General features: G+C 39.6%; 1 long non-coding RNA gene across 1 annotated transcript; it reads right to left on the bottom strand.

The window, feature by feature from the left end:
- Positions 1–64: 64 nt before the first annotated feature.
- On the bottom strand, positions 65–21,355 carry LOC308071317. Its single transcript, XR_013931082.1, has 2 exons — positions 19,610–21,355; positions 65–14,685 (listed from the first exon to the last, which is right to left on the bottom strand). It is a non-coding gene; the product is annotated as an uncharacterized lncRNA (long non-coding RNA).
- Between the last annotated feature and the right edge of the window lie 145 nt (positions 21,356–21,500).

Consider the following 21,500-nt stretch of genomic DNA (forward strand, 5'->3'; position numbering starts at 1 on the left):
TTACAATGGTTTATAGCTGCCAAAGGAAAAATGGAGACAATTAGGAATATTTAAAAAAAAAAAAAAAAAAAAGAGAAGAAAATATTTAAAGGAAGATGGTATTTCACCTATATTTTCACACTACAACAAACGTGGCTGTTAATTTTCGATACCTCCAGTCTCAGGCTTAGGACCTGAAGTTTGCATGCACTTGCTATAAAGACAAAGCTAATTTGCAAAATCCTCATACACTCTTGAGTTCAGATTTCAAAAGCTTATCTGTATTTAATATGTTCCTAAATATATTTATAGGGCTGTATCTCACTTTCATTTTTTTTCCTGAATTGCTAATACAAAATTCCAGTCTGAAGAGTTGGCTGACCCACTAATAATTCTGGCTTGCTGTGTTCATAGTCCGTAATGCTAATTTCTACAAGTGTCTTAAAAAGTAGATATAAAGAAATGCCCTGCAACCACAAGAAGTTGCCAAAGATTTCCTTCCCTTTTCAACCTGAAAAATCAACCAAACAACAAAGCATATGAAGTACCAAAAAAATTTATTTCAGAAAACATTTGTGCATACTTCTTGAGGAAATAAAATTAATGTATCTGACCTGCAGATATTCTGCACAAAACAGGTCTTTTTCTTTTCCCTGCATATGACCAAATAACATTTGATAAATAATTCGCTTGATCATGTTTTTTCTCTGACGCTTGTCAAATTGTTTTACATATCTACTTTGCCTTGTTTTCCTGGCTGTGGTCAAGCAACACCTATTTGTGGCAGCGAAAATTGCCAGTGACACAGAACCCAGAGCAGTGAGATGGTAGGGCATCACTCAGATAAGCCAAGATAAAATTCATTTCTCTTGCCCTCCTTTTCATGCAGGCTAACCTGACCTGCCTGCCTGCCCATAGCTTTGCATACGCATGACCTTGGTGTACAGGAGTGGCCAGAAATCCTTCGCTGGAGACTGCTGGTGAGGTTCACCCCAGTGCATCAGAGGGCACCCAGCCCTACGACACAACCTGTATTTCTTATGGTAGATGCTCAGCCACAGCATTTGGGTCGCAGAGTTCAACAGCAGAGTCTCCATCCACCAGCTGTCACAACAGTGTTGCCGCAGCCCTGCTCCCCAAGCCAAAAGTCAACAGCCCATCTCTTGATTATAAATGCCGATTGCTATTCTTAATTATTTGATCAGTTGATAGCTGTCATAAAGCTCCCCAAGACTACCTAAAACATTCCTCTTTCATTATACCCAAGGTCGGTAGCCTCCATTTCAGCTGTTACTGAAGAGGCATAAACAGCAGTGGGAAGATGGAGAGACAGTTGCACCATACATTACAAGCACCTAAATAGCCAGGTTGTGCGCGCATTCAGTGATGTAGCAATAAAAAGGCTGCAGTTCTGGTTCTCTTTTTTTTTTACTGTAAAGAGCTTTAATTCAGTTTTGATTTTGTTGTGTAATTTCTACATTTGCATATCCTGGTATTTCTACTACACACATGATGAAACATGGGCAGAATCTTTGTTGCCCAAAAAAGAGTGATAATCAACAAGATAAACCATACAGATTTTTCAAGGGTTTGTAACTGTCAGGTTTCCTGTGCAAAGGCAAAACCATACACCACTTAACCTCACACACCCTCACAGCATGCACTGTGATCAATTGTTAGTGTGAAATATTTATTTTTGCATGTTTTATATATATATTCAGAGTTTTTATTTTTAAAATGTGCTGTTCTTTTTGAAAATGCCAAACGCTCAAGAAATATCTGCCTGTCCCAGTGACTCTGTGCTACCTTTGCTGCCTACTGTGACCCTTTCGACTGGACAGACCTTCTCCTGCAGAAGGGGACATCTGGTGCTGCCCCACCTCTGCAATTTCAGTGGGATCTGCCCAGAAGAGCTCATCCTGGGAAAGGGCAGAAGTCTCGGACCCTGGCATGGAGAGGGGAGAAACCTGGTCTCTCATCTGGAAACCCAGAGTCTCCTCCTCAGCGTGCAGGTATGGCTATTCTGACCCTTGGGCTCTGTTCTAATTAGACTAAATGCGAACATTTGTTATATATGAAAATTGTTTGCCGAGGGAGTAGGAGAGGCCAAAAGCAGATGTTATTAAGCCACTAAACATTACTGTATTACAGCCAAGTTTGTAACAAACAGAACAGTAGGGATCGTCGTTTGGTATAAATTGCCTTGAAATAATTTCCACAAGCCGAGGCTCGGTCCCAGCATGCCTGACAAGCTCACAAGAGGCAGAAAATGCAAATACAGCCTCTCGAAATACATGCCTGCCACTTGCTCACCCACCAGGACATCTCCTACCCTCACCACAGCCACTGCTATCCCAGAGCAAGGGCTGAACTCTGTCTGCCTATCACTGCTCAAAAAAAAAAAAAAATGCTGATGATTTATCTATAAATGCCTTTATGCCTGAGAATGCTTCTATAACACCCATAACTGTGTGTCGTTAGGGTAGTGGTTTGCTGTGCGCAGACTTAATGCTAAAGGTCAAAGGATTAGACGTTAGCCTCACTAGAAGAAAAGCTTTAAAAAAAAAAATTGTATATGAAGGCATAAAAACTTAAACTGTGTGAAGTTTAATTTCAGCTGGGCAATCAGAATACTGGGAAACAGGCAAAGGCATTGCAGCCTGAGCCCCCTGCACAGGGCAGCCTTTCTGGTGTGATTGCTTTTGGTGTCCCCACAACAACTGGAAATACACCGAGCCTTCATGATCGAAGTGCTGAGCAATGTACTGGAGAATTTCTCAAGGACACCTGGGGCTCCATGCCAGCTGTCTTGCCAGCAAGTCAAGGAAAGCTTTGGGAAAAATTTCTCTGACTGAGCTGGGAACCTTCCCTTTTCCAAGGCATGATAACTAAGCCTGGCGCTTGGACTTGTCACGGAGGTCTGCAGGTAGATTTCTGAACCACAGCTTCAAAGTGTGCTAGACAGCACTTTTTGAAAAAAGTACAGAAGTCCTGCAAAATGCAGGAGGTTTTCATTGTTTCACTGTCAGTAATGCCCATGCTTCCAGCTATCCTTGCAAACCACACATGCTGCTCCCCTTTCAGCACACTTAGTGTAGTTTTCTGCTCTCAAAATGGGAAGTTTCCAGTAAACACATCTAATGTAAGCGCCCATGTCTAACAGGACTTCATCAGCTCGCCTGCAGCATGAAGGGAGAGGGTTATTTTTGTTAAGACGTGTGGGCCTCTCTCATCCCTCTCTCCTGTTTAAATATATACACTCCTGACAGTAATGAAATGCTCAAGAACATCATTGTGAGAATTTGTGGTGATGTATCAAAGCATCCTTGGCGTTATTAGCATAGTCACATAATTATCCCCAGAGAAACTTACACCCATATGTTAACGCCCATAAATTAATATGTGGTTCTCTTTTATGCCTTTATTTTCAGTTTCTGGGAAAGATACGTTACCGGGTACTTAGTACAGCAATTGCTTCAGAACATGTAAGCTGCCTATGCCCTGGGTAAAATGTTCAGGAGACAGAGTCGTGCTGGCAGTGCCTCCTAAAAGCTCAGTAAAAGCCAAAGCCTAACTGTGCTCAGAATGTGATGCAAGAATACGATGCGCCTCTTTAATTTCACAAGAGTTTCTCAAAAAGACAGGAATTTTAAAATGACAATGGAGATGAATAGATATTTATGTTAGGCAAAGCGTGGGGGGAAAAAACCCTTGTAGTAGAGAATACGTCATAGTACAAGGTAGAGGGCCTGATCTGAAATTTCAAGCTAGGATGTCAATGTGAGTGTTTCCTGGATACCCTGATGCCCCAAGTAGCTTAGCCGTATCTGACATTTTTCTATTTAGATTGGAGACACCAGATTAAAGGACTAATCTGCTGAATTTTCTCATAATCCTTATGAATTTGGCATGAATGCAGTAAAAGAAGCCGCATATGAACTCAGAAATCAGTTGTAGCACTTTCAGATCTTGGCCTCAGACAGGAGCTAGCTCATAATACATTTTTTTAATGCAGGCCCACTCTATGCTTACCTTTATGGTTTTTAACTGATTTATCCCAGTATTAAGAATATGCTATTCTATGCATATTTGATATGTTCATTCTACTCAAACCGTTCAATACAAAACATTAGGACTTGAAAAAAATACATCTTGCTTTTTATAACCAGCTGTGTTACTCTTATACTAAAGTGGTTTAGGTAAATCTGCTTGATTTTATTTTTTTCAGTTGAGTTTGTTTGACATTTCTACACAAGGTATCTGGTGATTATGCTGATTCTGCTGTAAGAGGGATAAAAGTAAGGAACATTCTTCCCCTCCTTTGATCGCTTTGCAGCTTGGGAACTGCAAACTGATATTCAAATATTCAAAGCTTTACTGGAGCAGGGCATAGTATTTAATGTCGCCTGCTAGAGCGCTGGTGATTGCTACAAGTGGTTCACTGTAGTACACTTGTACTAGCATTGCCTAATTTATTAATCATGGAAATTTTGCATGCAAATTAGCCACACAGTTGTGCATCATAATACAGTAACAAAAATCTGTCTTCACCTGTATTAATGCCCACAAATAAGCATGTCACATTACAGTGGTAGTTGCCCCATTATATTCCAAAACCTGCCAAAAGGTCACTAAAAGCCACATAATAAAATGTTTTCCTTTTGGTCCTTACATTTGACTTTCTAAAGCGTGCGACTATTTAGCTCCAAGGTTTTTTTGTGTCTCTCTTTTTTCAGGTTTCCTTTTCGGGCTAAGATTCTGCCAGCCAAAAATCAGTGTTTTTTGTCCTATAGTGCAGTGTTAAAAATGTATTTTTGCACTGCTATGAATATGAGTATGAATATGTTCAGCACCACTGTCTTCATGTTGAGGATTAAAAATGCCCAGCTCAGTACGCATCTGAGGAACTGTTTCCTTCCTTGCTCTGAAAGCTGCTCCATTTCTCATGCTGACTTTGTAAATCCTAGGCATTGTGCAAATGAAATCTGCATCTTTTCCTCTCTTGCCCTCTAACTACTTTAAGTATTTCTTTCATGAAAGGCGAGGTGAGAATGAGGGAAGTGAGAGTTTTGCATGGGACATTTTCCAAAGGAAGACCATCGAAGAAATGCTGCACAGCAGATAGGGACAATCAGTACAATTATGTTTCCAGCTGCCCACCAACCTGCCCTCCTCTTTACTGCCAAAAGATGTGAAGGACCAGATAAATGGGAGCAAAGAGAGCTTGCAGGAGAAATGGAGAAGAGGGAGCGAGGGAGGGAAGGTCAGCAAGAGAGAAAAGGCAAGGGAAGAGCAAAAGGAACATTAGGACGACACCAGAGAGGCCAGAGATCTTGAGTTTGGTGACAGAGAACCATTAAGAGTGAACTGTGCAGAAATCCAGTTAACAGGATGTTTCTTTTACTCTGATGGTTACTTAATATTTATCCATTTTACAGATATGGTCTCCATAGGCTATGCCACAGAGAGATAAAAATGAAAGGCATAAACTGAAGTGACTTACCCAAGTATCAAAAAAACCCACAAAACAAAGCAACACCCAGAGAGAAAGTCACTACCTGTCTTACCAAACCTACAAGAGGTTGGGCAAGGCAAAATAAAAAGCATTAAATATGTGAAAGTATGAGGAATAAATTAATAAGCTACGCTAAATAGTTTGAACAACACATATTTCAATAACAGGCAAAACTTTTTTTAAAAAAAGAAGGAAGCCACTATTAAGATTTACATCCAATACAAAAATACAATGAAAACAAGAGATGCAAAACATTCAGAAGAGTAACTGCACATCATTTCGTTATGGATTGTGACACTAAAGCTTCATTCATTCTTGTGGCATTGAGAGAACTGCAGGCAAAAAGGTAAATATAAATACAAAAGAAGATAGAAATAAATGGTGATAAGCAAACCGATGCCTTTAACACTTTGCTCTTGGGATGATTATTACAGATATATCTACAACATATGGCCTTTTATTCTCAGGTAAAAATCAAGTTTAATTTAGAAACCTCCCCAGTTTTATGTTTTCTTCTATTTCATCTCTGATCTTGCTTTGCTCTCCAGCACTAAACAAACCACCATCAGTCTAACACAGTTGTCTCCCACTGCACTGAGTCAAAATCAGCAAGCATGCCTAGGTATTACTTACTGTCACTTGGCTCATGGTGGCCTGCTGTTTTGTCACCTCCCAGTCTTGGATCCCACAGAGGAATAATGGCAGCATAGAAGCTGTAGCTCTATAAGAAGTGTCATCTTAATATCAGAGGAGGAGCTAGGCATAAGGGGTTGGCTTCATGAATGTAAATATTTCATAATTTAGTAACGTGGCTTTTCTTTTTCCCCCAGGCAAAAGCTTTAATAAAGGAATAGGTCTACTGCAACAAAGGAAAGAACAGCAAAAATAAAGACAAGGACACATCCTAACCCCATTAATATCAGTAGGAATTTGCCTTCATCTTCAGCGGGAACAGAACTTCAAAGACATGGGATTCATCCATAAAACCTGAAGGATAAAATCGGAACCTTTTGTGGTCTATGACACAAACTCTGTTTAGAGGATGGTAGTGTAGTCCTGACACGGTGGAAACGTCCCCAGCAGGAGTTTCACATCCTTGGCTTGACCACAGCCTTGTCCCCAGCACTGCCAGGGTGGCTGTTAGGACAGATGTCAGAGAGGCCACGTGTGTGAACAGTTTCTTTGACAGAAGAACGCCTCTGAGGCAGGACCACGCAGGAGCTGGGCAGAGGTGAACCTCTTCTTGGGGAACACCATCTCTCTTGCTGTTCATGGCTATACTTCCGGTGCCCAAATGAGGAAGAAGTGATATCCCCACCTTTAGAGGTAATTTTCTTTTACATCTCAGTAATTTAAGATATTCTTTCAAAGCCTGTCTGTGGCAGGATCAAGACTGAAAGCTGTATCTCCTCAGTCCTGCCTTCTCCTGCTAGAAAGACAAGCACTAAGAAAGACCAAGAAAGATGAGCAGTGTGGATAGAAAGAATCTTTTCCTCTCCAGGGAGATTTAAGATCCCTCTTGAGGACTAAGGAAACAAGCTGGAGGCATTCTGCTTGCTAAAGCTGTGAGAAAACAACATGGGAAATCTCTGCAGGTCTTGTTTTGGTATGGAACCATACAGCAAAGTAGAAATTAAAAGAAGAGAGGTACCATTCTTCCGGTAACATCAGAATTAGTTTCCCTGTCTTTCCTTTGGATAACTCCTTATGCTTCTTCCATTCCTGGGACTGCATAATAAGACACAATATCAAGTCACTGTATGATAACATGTATAATGTACAACCTAGAGTTGTTACATTCTTGATGGGTAAGTTCCTCTGCCCCACAAACACACAGCTCCTCCTAGTCAGTCCTATTTTAGCTCTTCAAAAAAAAGCCTCCCTCTGTCCCTCATTATTGGTCACCAAAATAACTCTGACAACACAGACCTTTTCAAATTCCAAATAATGGTGTTTCAGGAAAAAGTTCCATGGGAGTGTGTACCCTAACTAGAGGCCTTCTCATTAATTTCATATTATATTTCACACAGGATCTGCACCACCAGTCCACTGCAGGTCATATCAAGAACAAAATTAAAACATGTTAAAAAAATATATGTTTACCATATGCTATGCTGTGTACTATATGGCAATGATTTTCAGTCCCTGGGTGTAGAGAGATCTATGGACAACCTTTAAGAAAGACACAAATATGACTACAAACTACAAGTTCACACATATTTCCCAACCATTACATTTCTTAAGGAAGCCTATGCCTCTACTGAAAAACTATAGGGAATTTGAAAACCTGTGTTTTTTGCAAGTCAGACCTATATTTCATGTCAAAATATATAGTTGTGGGGTTTTGGATTTTTTGAGAGAGTGAGCATTGCTCAGGATCCTGCAGGAAAAGAGAACTTACGGTTTCAGAATTTTTTTCAATAAAATGCAGTATTGCTTTAATGCTAAATTCCTTTAGTTTCTAGTGTCCTAATTTTTAACAATCAGCACGTATACAATCAGTCTAAGAAATCAGGAATGAAGCATGTGGTTTGGCTGCTTTAAAAATCATATATTGATGCTATCTGAGTTGGTAGGCTTTGCTTTGGTAGTCCGACTAAAGTGGCTGTCAGCTAGACAGATAGTGCAATAAAGGTGAAACACGGTATTGCAGATAAGAAACTAATCTTTATTTCATGGTCCCGGTCTTCTCTGGGTATATGAGCCCAGCACTTTGTGGATCAAGTGACACTCTTAAACATAATGCTATTGAGCACAACCAATTTGATTAGATTAGTCAAACCAATGTGGTAAAGGCAAAGTGAAACTAAGCAGCTTCATGGCTGTTACCACGTATACCGTAAGCATGGTATCTTCCATAAGCAAGGAGAATTTCAAGGGCTAACAGCATTTGAAGTAAGTCTAGTGTAATTTAAATGTAGTACTGTACAAAGCATGACAGTAAGATCAATTTGGTAAAAAACTAGAAAAGCTAAACTCTGGACAAATTTATGAATGCACTGCACAAATTAATACGTGTTTGTGCAATGTATTCAGGAGAAGAGAAATATGTTTCTTCTAAGAGGATGTAGGTGTGGCTACTACAGTGTACCAAAGAGATTAAAAAAAAAAATATTCTGTTGATGCTGTGTTCTTCTTGTGTTTGAAGTAATAATTAGAGTCTGGCGTCAAGTTTGAATGATAACTATTACTTTCTTCACACAGATTTTCTAAGCTTGAGAGACCAGTTTTCAAAAGCTCTCTAGCAAAGCTATTATGTTACCAGTATTGCTCCATCAAAAGGAACTGTTAAAGCATGACCAGAAATACTGAGGGTGAGTCCTGGTTTTCCAGTATCTCCTCAGGACTGGGCTTCAGAAATTAAAGTCAACTCTCTGACAGTAATCTCTCATAATTACAAATGAAAATTACGCAACTGGCAAATTTTCAGCAGCCTTGGAAATTGGACCTAATACATTCAAAGGTATAAGCCTTTAAAATATTTCAGACGTAGACTCTTTGCCAATACTCTCTATTAGAAGTCATGGTTTTGTTCTTGAAGAAAAAAAGCCCCTTGTGATATTTCTTTCATTGCTGATAGAGTTTTGTATCTGTTACTGCTTTGAATTTTCTGTTTCGAATACTTCCAGGAGGAGGTTGCTATTGCAGATGCCCCAGACTCCCCCAGATGACTGGCTTTCAGTGCAGCTCAGCCATTTCCCTCCACTGCAGTTGTTAGATGCCCCAGCTTACTTCACTGTAACTCCAATTTGTGGTTTGTTTGGTTTTTTTTTTCTTCTTTAGGCTTATTAAAAAACAACTCCTGGACTGAAAAGAAAGCACTTTTACCAGAACAGATATTTGGATTCCTTTTACTCCAAACTCCCACAGCACTGTGTCCCATGTGGCTTAATACTGAAATGCATTCCAGTAAGTCTTGTATACAGATGTATGAACATATAAAGAGAAACTTAAAACTGAAGAGCTCTAATACTGTAAAATATAGCATTCAAAAGTGAGGAAATAACTACATTTGCCTGTGCAACTTTGATTTGGCCTGTGTACAGCTGTCTTTTCCAACTGGAACATCTTTCATTTCCTGTAAAAAATCTACATCTTTAGCAGATAATGGGTAAGGGTTTTGCTGGTTTTTAATCCTTTTCAGTAAGTGTATAGTATTCTGGTATTATTTATTGCTCATTAGCCAGCTCCATCCCAGAACCTAATTCTGTCATAGGAATGTTGTACATTTAACTCCCTGAAGTATTACGGTTCTCACGTTTGGTACGTAGTAGTGGTACAAGTAAGATGCATGCCTGTGGGTGGAGGGAAAAAGAGAATGTATTATTAACGAACTCATATTGTTCATTTCCTTCCTTCTGCGGGTCCCCTTCCAGTATACTATAGCAAGTTCTGCTCCTAAACAATTTTTCTGAGTTTAATATATTGTTAGTCACAAGATTATCCTGGCTTCACGCTAAGCCTTTACCTCATAACAAAGCTTTTCTTAAAACCCATTGCAATGCTTTTCACCCCAAGTACATAGTTTGTTTTCTGCCACACCACATTCCTCTGCATGTACTGTACACATGTAACGTCTCTTTCAAATCACAGTAGGTGGAAGCTTGGTTTGAGAATACACTGTAATATCCAGTAGCGTTGAAGTTTTAGGTTGTAACTGTTCAAAATTCTTGGAAATGTATGAAGTATTTAAAGGCCAGATGGCTCAGGAAGCTAACTGGAGACAGCTGGCACCAAAGTGTGGGACAACAAAAAGAGTGAAGAGGGCTATGTAATGCAGCTTGCTTTTTGGAATGAGAAAAATGTAAACAATGTAGGAATGCAAACATGAAGGGGACAGCACTTTTCAAAGAATTTTGAATTGCAGAAAGTTGTGGAGTGCCTGCCTCTTCCTGAGACAGGATAAAATCTAGAAATATAGCCAGTAGGTGACGGTTACCAGACTGACATCTCATCTGAAACAACAGAATTACTGTATTTAATTTCTGCCAACAGGCACAATGGAATGAAAGATCTTGAGCCCAAAGGAAAGGAAATCATTGTGTCCCCCAAAAGATGGACTGCTTCCTCACGAGATGGTGTTAAGGACAGGCTGCTCTTCATGCAAAACTGGAGGGATGCCCAGAGAAACAACAGCATGGCCAATGGATACTGTTTGTCCTTGTCAGGGTGCAGTCTGTTCACAGAACTACCGAGCAAAATACAGCTGAATGAACAAGTGAGAACAAAATTTTAAATATCAGCCTCAGCCTGGATAAAAGCCTGGAAAATTATACACTTAGTTGTAAAAAAAACCTAGAATGACGTGCTAAAAATCCTCAACAGAGACCTGCAAAGAGACTACAATCATCTGAGCACTATGTTCTAGTTAAGTTTCTTTAAAAATACAACAGAACTTGGTCTTGATAAATAACTTGTGTGCCGGATCTAGAGCAGTTTTGTTGGAATCTCCAGCAATGCCACCACTCCATCACTCAATGATTTTGTGGTTGGCATCGTGTCAACAATATCAGCCCTACAGGTTGTGTAACAAGATAATGATGCAATTAACTTGAGTGCAGGATCCAGAGCAGTTTTGTTGGGATCTCCAGCAACACCATCACTCCATCACTCAATGATTTTGTGGTTGGCATCATGTCAACAATATCAACCCTGCAGGTTGTGTAACAAGATAATGATGCAACCCTTAGGGATGAAGGTGGAGATGCTGGTAGGATGACAAAGTCCTACCACCCACGTACAGCAAGAAATAATTGAGATTAGGTGAGGCTGCAGTCAAACATGAAACATTAAAAGTACTGTTTATTATCAATCACAGAACCAATTAAACTGAATTTATATAAACTATCTAATTAACAGATTAGAAAGCCTGAAGTGACCTGTGATCTTCTAATCTGACTTCCTGTATAATGGAGAGATTTCCCTGAACTAGATTGTATCATTTTAAGGGGGAAACATCACATCTTGATACAAAATATCAACAGAAAAGTTACCATAATTCTTGATAACTCTCTCAATGATTAATTATGGGTAACTATAAATTAAGACTGAAGGTCTTAGATCTTTGTCTGCTAGAGCTAACCCATGAATTTTAAAATGAGTATTTACTACAGAGAAATGTGTATGAAAGGGCCCCCATTAACCTTCTCTTTGATAAGCTAAATAGTGTGAGCCCCACTCAGGAAGGGGAGTATCCTAATCCTTTAATCATGTCTCATGTCTGTTCTATGAAATCCTTCTCATTTTTCATCACACATTTTGAATTTAGGACACAACCCCCCATCAATGCCAGATACAGAGGAAGTATAAACCTCTCTATTCTTTCTCTGTATTTTCTTGCTTGGGCAATCAAGAGTTAGATTCCCTGTTCTAGTCACCATGTCAGAGAAGTAACGATTGTACTCTCTTAGTTTCCAACTGCTTTTCAGTGACTTTGCTTTCCAGGAGAGAACTCCCTGGGAGATCTGCTGGGCTCTTGTTCTTCTTTCTAGAATATGTTATGCTTATTTATCTATATACGGCAAAAATGCTTTCACATTAGTTTTGTAGAAGAATAAGGCACTAAGGGACTTATGAGTGGTTAGCATGAAGTATTTGTGAAGAAGGAAACTGAGGACAGGTCTCCTGAATCCCATACTGGCACTAGTACTGCACACTTACATTTGAAGTTGAATTGCAGAGGCCATGACCAAATGCATCGTCAGCTCATGGATACCATCCCAGTATCAACCGAATGTTGTCATTTCTTTTCAGATGCATTTAAAAGTCTCCTGGTGAAATAACAAACCATTTACCCTAACTCTCTCCTGTCAAAGGTAACCATGTTGTACCTTCTCTTTCATAAATAATCCCACACATACTTTTTCCAAAAATAAATAAAGTATTTTCTCAAGCAGGAGGAAAATGTGATCAAACTGGAAACAAAAACTAAAAAAAAAAAAATACTATCTTGTCCAATTCTTCCTTTCATCTTGTATGGTAACTTTTACCAAAATGGTACTTTTGACTCTGCCCTCTGTTTCCTACCGTAGGGAACAGAGATAGTCTTCAGCATCAGTCTGTGTTGCATAAAGCACCAAACTTGCTGAGCCATGTAGACCAAGCAAAAGAGTTACTGTAATAAAAGGTCTAACTTAAGACCAGATCTCCTGATGAGCTTCATTTCTGCATTCAGTCAAACCCTGTGCATACAGACAGGATTGGCTGTGACAAACTTTTACTGTAAAATGCTACAAAAGAGGCTGAAATCTAGGGCAGAGCTAGGAATAGTTCTTGGGAAGCTCTCTGGGTTTCCTGGAGGGCAAGGTGTGGCTCTGTACGTGGGAGGTAAACGCCAGTGATTTTCTGTTACTAGTAATTAGGTGCAGCTTGAGTTTCATTAATAAGAGCTACATATGCATACTGGGAAAAAGAGTTTATCTGACACTGAGATTATTACATGTTGCCAGCTAAATGTCTTACAATGGTCATTACCTTTGTTAATTTGTGATTAGCACTTATAAACATCCAAAAACATGTTCATATTTTATCAACACATAAGAAAAAAAGTTCTGCTACTGAGAGTTTATAATATAAAAGAGAAAGAATTGGTAAATCTCCAAATTTTCCCACCAATCTGTCTAATATTTTGCAACTACTTCTTTCATTAACATTTGTTTTTATTAGCTTTAGTCATTTTGCTTTTGATGTTATGATCACTACCAAATACAGAAATACACTTTCCAGAAAGTTATCCTGAGGTGAACACCCAGCATGGCAATATCAGTCTTTAAAGATCTAATAAACTAATGAAGAAAGGAAACAGAAATTTATCAGGGAAAAGGGGCTGGGTAGCCTTAAATAAAAGAGATACTGCAATTCTAGTGACTATTCATCAAAATTTAGCAACACAAACAAGAAAAAAACCCCTGTAATGTAAGTTAAAATGTCTGTTTCTTTAAATTATTCTAAAATCCATTCATTGCAGTCTGTAACCATATACTATATGAATACTATGGCAGATATTCAAAAAATCTTATAAAACACCTTAAAGGTGTTTGCTTTTTTTTCTCCACTGTGATGTTCATAGCATCACAGGTTTTCAGGCCAAAAGAAAGCACCATGATTCTCCAGGCTGCCCTTTTGCGCAGTACAGGTGACAGTTTGATAAGTGATGTCTACAACCTCTGGAAAAAGTCTGCTTTCTTGATTTAGCCTTCAGGTGACAATGAATACTTCACAGGCCTATCGATCTAATTTTTTTTTTCCCAAGGCTAAGTTAGTTTAAGGGGGTTTTGTATTTTGTTTTTTAATCATAAAATGTGTCTTGGCTCAGATTTCAAACACTACATGTTTTAAACGATTTATTTGCTAAACCAAAAATTTCTAAGGTTATAAATATTCTCTTCATTTATGTAATTCCAGGTGAGTTAGCTCTTACGTGATTCATTGATAGGCTGAAGAGATTAAACCTTTTAAGTCTTTTCTGTAAGAAGGGTTTCTAGATCTCAAATCAACCATATAGTTCTGCTTAACCATTTTCCCAATTTCTGTCTCAGCATCAGGCCAAGACATACTGCTCCACCAATGAAATCCCTATTGCTACATTTATCCACAAGGATAGCAGTTCTGTGTGCTCTTAATTGCTTTCCTGTATCTTTACTTTTCACAATACAGTCCTCCATCAGATAACTGATCTACTTTTTTTTTTTTCCTAGAAATATTAGCCTGTGCTTAACTATATTAAAATGCACATTGTTCAAGTTAGGTCACCTTACCAAAGATTCTGGTAGCACTGTGGAATAAAACCTTATCACGTATCACTTCACAGCTCCGGTTTCTTATGCAAATATTATCTTACAAATTTGTAAACTAATACGTGTTATTAGCCATTTATAAGCACTTCTGACTTATTAATAACGCCAAGTAGAAAATGATCCATTTTTTTCCCATTTTAAAATGTAAAGTATCTACTAAAAGCTAAGAGTAATATAGCCACCACTGAAACATATTAAAATAAAAGAATATTTAAGCAATATGCTTTGCTTAAGTGTTGATAACATGGAGTTGAGCGATCTGCAAGGCAAACAACAGTTTCACTTGAGGTGTTTTACTGTGTAACAAAATAGTTGCCTTATTTCTATAGTAACACCTACAAATTACCTTGCAAGAATTTTGAACAAGGAGAAAAATCTTGGATCTCTGTGGGTAACCTGCAAGCAGAAAAAGAAGCAAAATTATTTTCTGTACCAAGTTCTGTTTATTACACCAAAATTATTCCACTATAGTGCAAATATGCCTTAATATAAAATAAAAAGAAGTCAATAAATAAAATAAAAACACAAGGTAGTATATTCTGAAAAATATCTGGCTAGAAATGAGTCATACTCTAATGCTGGATAAACTCTTATTTGGTATGTGAAGGAATGTTTTATTAAGGGAGCACAAGCTATATGTAATTGCCACCAGCAGAAAGATACTAGCATTACTTCCTACAAAGAAGACCACACCTGCCAAGAGACATGAATTTTTCTACATACCCACAAAGCTGATGAAATGTTGCCATTGACTACCTTGCCTTTTACAGGACAATTCTTTATAAAAGGATAGTGATCTGCAGAAGCAGCAAAATGAATTCAGCAAAATACCAGGTTGGAAACAGCAGATGCTTCTTCAGTACTTTGCCATGGGTAGATATTGGATAAACCTCTCAAAAAATCTAAATGTATCAAATTACAATTTTCTTGTTTCTAGAATTTCTATTTGAAGAAGTATTCCAGTTTCCTTCACCAGGCACCTGAAGCTCCAGCCTTTATCTTTTTTTTTAGCTTACATACAATTAATACATTATCTTGTAATTTTAATCTACTAACTAACCAGAAGTGCTGACAGACTTGTAGTAAATCAAACACCCAGTACTCATCAGGTTGATCTGCCCAGATTAAGATAATGGCCAGCTATGACATCTTGAAAGGTTCTGTAAGAAGGAATTATTGTAATGTAGGTTATAACTACATGTTTAAGATTGTATTGACATCCATAATTAAAGTAGCTGTAAAGTAATTTTTTTAAAACTCTAATGAACTTTAAAACTGGACACTTGCATACAGCAGGCTATGGAATTTCCATAACTTTTCAATAATATATTTTCAACTTCTTTGCAAGAATACCACACAAAATGCCTCCTTTTTAAAATGCTCTCCTTTGCTTCATTTTTCCTTAGATTATTTAAGTTTTTGTGCCTCAGGCTTCCAAAAGCTTTGCTTCTTTTTCTTTCTTACACACACATACTTACACGTTCTGAGATGTTAGACACAGACCATTTCAATGCATCAGTAGTCACTGCTCTTTGCACAGCATAGCAAGAGCGTTACACTAAGCTGAACTGCTGCAACTTCAAGAAGGGCAGAATGGAAGAGCCAGGGAACCACATGTCTGTCAGCCTCACCTGCATCCCCAGGCTGACTGTGGAGCAAATACTCCTGGAAGACATTTCCAAGCACCTGAAGGACACAAAGGTGACTGAGAACAGCTGGTTTAATGTGGCTTTCCCAAGGGTAAACCTTTGATGAGAAGACTGGCTCGGCAGAGGAGGAAGAGCAGTGCGTGCTGGTTACCTTGACTTTAGGGAGGCCTTCAGCATGGTCTCCCATGGCACCCTTACAGTCCAACCGGTGAAATACGGAATGAAAAAACGTACCACAGGGGGAATGGATAATCAGCTGTGCTGTGGAGTACAACAGGTATTGATCAGCTGTGCGAGGTCCACCAAAAGGGTGGCCGCATCCTGGTGGTGTTTCTCAGGGACACGTTCAGGGGCCAAAACTCTTAATGTCCTTATTAATGACCAAGACCAAGGTAACAGAGTGTGCTTTCAGCAAGTTCTGATATGATACCTGTTGGGGCTATGGGTGTCAACACCACCCTTTGTCTGGAAGACAAAGCTGCTATTTGGAGGGGCCTTTGCTTTATTTTACCATTGTTTACTTTCTTAAACCTAGGACAACTTACTCAAAAGCCTGAACAAAGACCGTAAAGGAACTCTCAAAAGTGAGGGCATTACAGAATGAAAACTGACTATGAAAATTTCGTTTGGTGTCCTTATTCACCCATAGTATAACAAACGTTAATTTCCTTTTAGGGACAGACACTAAGTCTGCATTACTCACTTGCAGGGTGCTGAACTTGAGATACCTGGAATCTGATATCTAGAATGGTCCTGAGCATGTGAACCTAACTGAACATAGTTGTGGTTTGAATGTACGGTGCTAAATTCTCAAACTATCCATCTTCGGGTGTCTTACAGTGGGCATTCTAAATCTGATAAATTTGGACAAACTTGTTTGATTTTCCCATCTGTACCACGGACATAATACCTTCTTTCCAATAAGCACCTTAATGTTTGCACACAGCTCAGATACTGTAAAGAAGAGTAAACCAGAAAAGCATAAGAAAATAATTAAATTTTGTGTTGAGTTATGGAATGGGGACGGGCGTTGGGAGCACATTGTAAGACCTAGTGTTCATCCTGAAATGTTAAATAATATCCAAATTTATTAAGCATGATCCCCATTTTATCCATTAGAGAGACTGCCCTAGGTGACTGGAAATACTGAAATTAAAGACTATAAACAAGATCCACTAAGGAATGCAAGCCTCGAAGTCCCAAACAGATGATCTTGAAAACTACCCACGCAGCTCCTGCATAGGCACCTTGTAATTTTACTTTCCTCCCCTACATAATGCTCCCCTGCAGAAACAGCTCTGGCTATGCCCAAGTCTGGGAACAGCCTGGAAAGAGCTAAGCAGTTTAGCATTTGTTTCATGCTCACACCTAGCTGGATGAAAAAAAGGCTTTTCTGCAGCAGAGATCCCAGATGGCCTAGTACGGTTACATGTAACAAGCATCACAGGCCTAGGCTCTCTACAAAACACAATGCAGGCTTTCTCTCAAAAAGTGATGGTATAGATATCCACCTTTCACATGACAGCATAATGTGGTGGGCCCATGTTCAACTCTTTCCTCAGCTGAAGAGATGTGGGCTCAAACACAGATTCCCCTGCCACACAGAGCGTCTCCTGCCACGCTCTGAATATTCCACCCTGGTGAGACCACATTACCCTTTCTTCACTGTGCAAAAAGCCCAACAGAGCATCAGCCAGCAGTGTAAAAGGAACCAGACCCTTTAGCCCAGTGATGAGGGCACACACCTGAAGACTGAACCTGGTTACAGTCGAGTCTCTACAGCTTGTTTCTGCTTTGCTGTGTAATTCTTTAAAGTAAACTACAGGGAAAGCATTGGGACCAGGCCAGGAATCCAACAGTCGTTACTTTCAGGAAGAGTGTGTCCCAGCCACTAGCTATTTGGCCCAACATCTTCTTTATCTTATTCTGCACACAGCGTTAGCTTCAGTCGGAAGAATTAAGACAGTTCTCACCTCTGAAAAACCTGCAGGCTTGCGGCTTGATTGTTCCATTGAAAGGGAAGCTGTTATTCTCAATCTCCAGAAGCTGGAAAGTCCTGTCTTCTGTATCAAATGTGAGTGCTTTAACTTTTGAACTACCAGTTAAGGAAACCTACTATCACTAACTACAGGGACTGCACAGTTAGTGCTGTCAGTCCCTGAGAATGCCTACCGGAGAGAGGCTGCAAGCAAGACTGTGAAGAATGTTTATTTTGAAGGGCCTGGTAAGGTTCTGACATGATCAAAGCTGTACTAACTGCTCTGCAGTCTCAAGGCTGAGGTGCTTACAGGCATAAAAAACCCCAGACCTTTGGGGTACAACTTTGGTATCTACACAGCGCCATGAAGGGATGGGAGACCTAGCTTTGAATGCAAGAATAAGAAGAGTACACCTGCCTCAGTTCAGCAGTCTGCTCCTGCCAGTTAGCCCTCCTGGGCGGCTCAGCAAAGGATGCCTGCTGCAGCTGCATGCAACCATACTGCAAGGCCCCAACTTGTATTTCTGCTCCACATTGCCTTGTGCTGCTTAAATGTGTGAGCTTCTCTGACTTAGCTTGACTACCAGCATACAGCACTAACTTTCAACAGTTTGGAGGTATTCTTCACCGCCAGCAGAGTTCAGAGGGCTTAGGGATCCTGCAGAAGGTTTTGAGAGACATCAATGTGGACCTGCACAAAGCTAAGCCTTGAGGGAAACTTGAGACACCTCACTTCTTACTCATGTTCTGTTGTGACCTCGTGCGCCTTGGATTTCCCTTCTCCTCTCCAGTTTTAGCTCCATGACAATACTATCTCCAAGTGTTTAAATTGGGGGCTTTTCTCCTAGAGGAAAATCAGCCAGTTTTCCCTTGTCCTCTACTCTACTAACACACCAAGAATCCTTAGAACTCAGACATTACTTTACAGAAACTGTGCTCACGAATCTTGTGATCTTTACATGACTATATTACCGATTGGTGGTTATCCGTTTTAACAACAACCACAAAGAATTCTGGCACACTGATTCTGAGGGGAATTGCTTTGCCATGTTAACAAGACAACGTAACTACAGTCAAAATGAATCCATTTTAAAACCACATACAACAGCTTTTTTGGTTTTCCAAGGGAAAATCAGTATTCTGTAGGAAGAAAGAAAGAAGCCTGTAAGGCTTATCTGTCTTTCTTTGGTTTGGAGCGCTGCATTTTCTGTGGCATTTTTTTTCAGTGTAACAAGTGTTGAAGACAAGTAGTATGTCCTCTCTACCTTCAGGTAATGAAATTAAGAAAAAGAAACCAGGAAAATAGGAAAATGTTGGTTATTATATTAAAAAAAAAAAAAAAAAAACCAACCAAAAAACCAAAGCAAACCAACTAAGAATTCTCTTTCTAATAAATTCTTAAATCCAGAGGCAGCTTCTCCTCTTTTCTTGTCTCCTTCCATAAATATTTTCTAACTTAATTTCCTTTCCCCGGATGAATTTTTGTCCTTTCCACTTAATCACAAAGTAATTTTCAGTTGTTTAAAATGACAGAAAAGCAAAAAACCCCAATGCTCTATTGATACCACTCAAAATAATGCTTCCACTACCGCAGCTGGGCCAGTGGTAATTTACAGAAAGGTTTCCTCCAAAATTCCTTAGTGCTGACATGGAATAAATGTCTTCATTCATCACTCTCCAGTGGAGAACTTACATGTTGGTTTACGCAGATCAAAGCTACTGGTGTTTTCTGTTTGGGTTTTTGTTGTTGGTTTTTTTAACCAAGCAGCTTCTTCCAAAAGACGTTTCCTAGCAATGCTACATTAGCTGTAAAAAAAAAAAAGAGTATCCTGGTCAAAATATTTGCACAGAACAGAGTTCATAGCTAAAATCAGCAAAAGACCCTGGCATTTTTTATAAAGAAATTCAACTAATACTATGCATGCATTTATTAGTTGGGCCTTCTATTGAAGTTATAATTGTACCTTGTTAGTGATCTTATTTTTACCAAGTCCACAATGTGTTTCTGGTGTCTTTTTATTGCCCCTCCCCTGCCCTAGGAAGTTCTTGTATTATTGTGCATCATTATTTTGTTCCTGTCAGTCCTTGGAAGAAAAGTCTTTGAGTAATATTAGGAGGTTGTCCTCCCTCTTGCTGGGAGGGAGAAAGATAATTCCACACATAAGCATTCAGTGAGCTTCACACAATTATGCTGCACATCAGTTTGCAATGATCCCAGCAAAACCACTGTTGCAAACTGGAACTACAAATAACTTAGAACTCCCTATTAGCTCTGCCAACAGCAGTGATGAAAATCTCTGCTAATGACTTTTAGAGATACACTTGCAATCTCTGATGTTTGAATCAGCTAGTGAAATGAAGTTACAGAAAGTCCTTGGTTAACATATTCTCAACTAAATCCCCCAAACTTTAATTACCATGGAAACTACTTATCCTTAAGGCACTAAGGATAGCTGAAATATTTTCTCATGACAAAAATTGGAGTGAGGCCAGAAAAATACAGGATTGTGCACAATGAGGCCTTTGATCATTCATTTACATCTGTGTTAAGTAGAAATAACCTCAGTGAAGCAAGTCGTGTTACTAAGTCCAATTCATTTATAGGACAGAAGCTGGTTTGAGACACTGTCTAGCTCAGGTTATTTCTAGATTTTTTTCCATTATTTTCATGCATTTATGTTAACACATTTCTTTATTCACTTTTCTAGGAAGAGAAACTTAGGAATGCAAAATAGTATTTGTATATAAAAATAGTAGACATATTCCAAGCTTTGAGACAATCTCTGGGAGAAATGGAATGAATCAGTCCCACTGAGGCTCAGCATTTTGCAGTCTCAGATTAAAAATACTTCAAATTTAGCCCAGGCCCCCCAAAATCCCCGAGGACTCAATTTCTATGAAACAGAGTATAGTCTTCATGCTGCAGCAAAGCTGGCATATGTCTAAACCAGCAAATCAGCTCAGGAACAGAAAACTTCATTTCCAGCTTTACAGAAATTACATCTCTTTCAGTTGGTTGTAGGGGTTCTCATTTCATCTTAACCTAAGTTTTGACCGGCTTTAATGGAATGGAAGTAATTTTCAGGAACATTACCATCAAAAAAACCCTATGGTTCCTTTTAAGCAGGTGCTCCCCACAGCTTAACTCCCTGAGCAAGTATCTGAACGTGAAACGTGCACATGGGAAAATACTGCTGGGTCACAGTGTTACTATCATTGCTGTAAATCCATTGGCGTGTGATGTTTGTCCAAAGCTGCACATTTGGGTACTGTTAACCCTGATTATAAGTTACACACGGTGGTAATTTGTATCGCTCTCATCTTATCTGCAGGTCTGTAGCCTGCTGAGCAAGTAGCTTAGCCACTTCGCAGGTCCCCGCACCGCACAACAGGCTGTGCCGGTCGCCCCGCCGGGCGTACCCCTCACGGCCGCGGCCAGCGCCGGTGGTGGACGGTGCTGGGCCCTTCCGTGACTCGCCATACAACCACCGTCGCCAAGGCCCTGCCGCCTCTCGGCGCACCGAGCGCAGCGGCACTCGGCTCACAATGCCTGCCTGCTGCCAACGGCCTCCCCGCGGCCGCCC

Source organism: Falco punctatus, assembly GCF_963210335.1.
Source record: "Falco punctatus genome assembly, chromosome: 11".
In the NCBI taxonomy this organism is placed as follows: Eukaryota; Metazoa; Chordata; class Aves; order Falconiformes; family Falconidae; genus Falco; species Falco punctatus.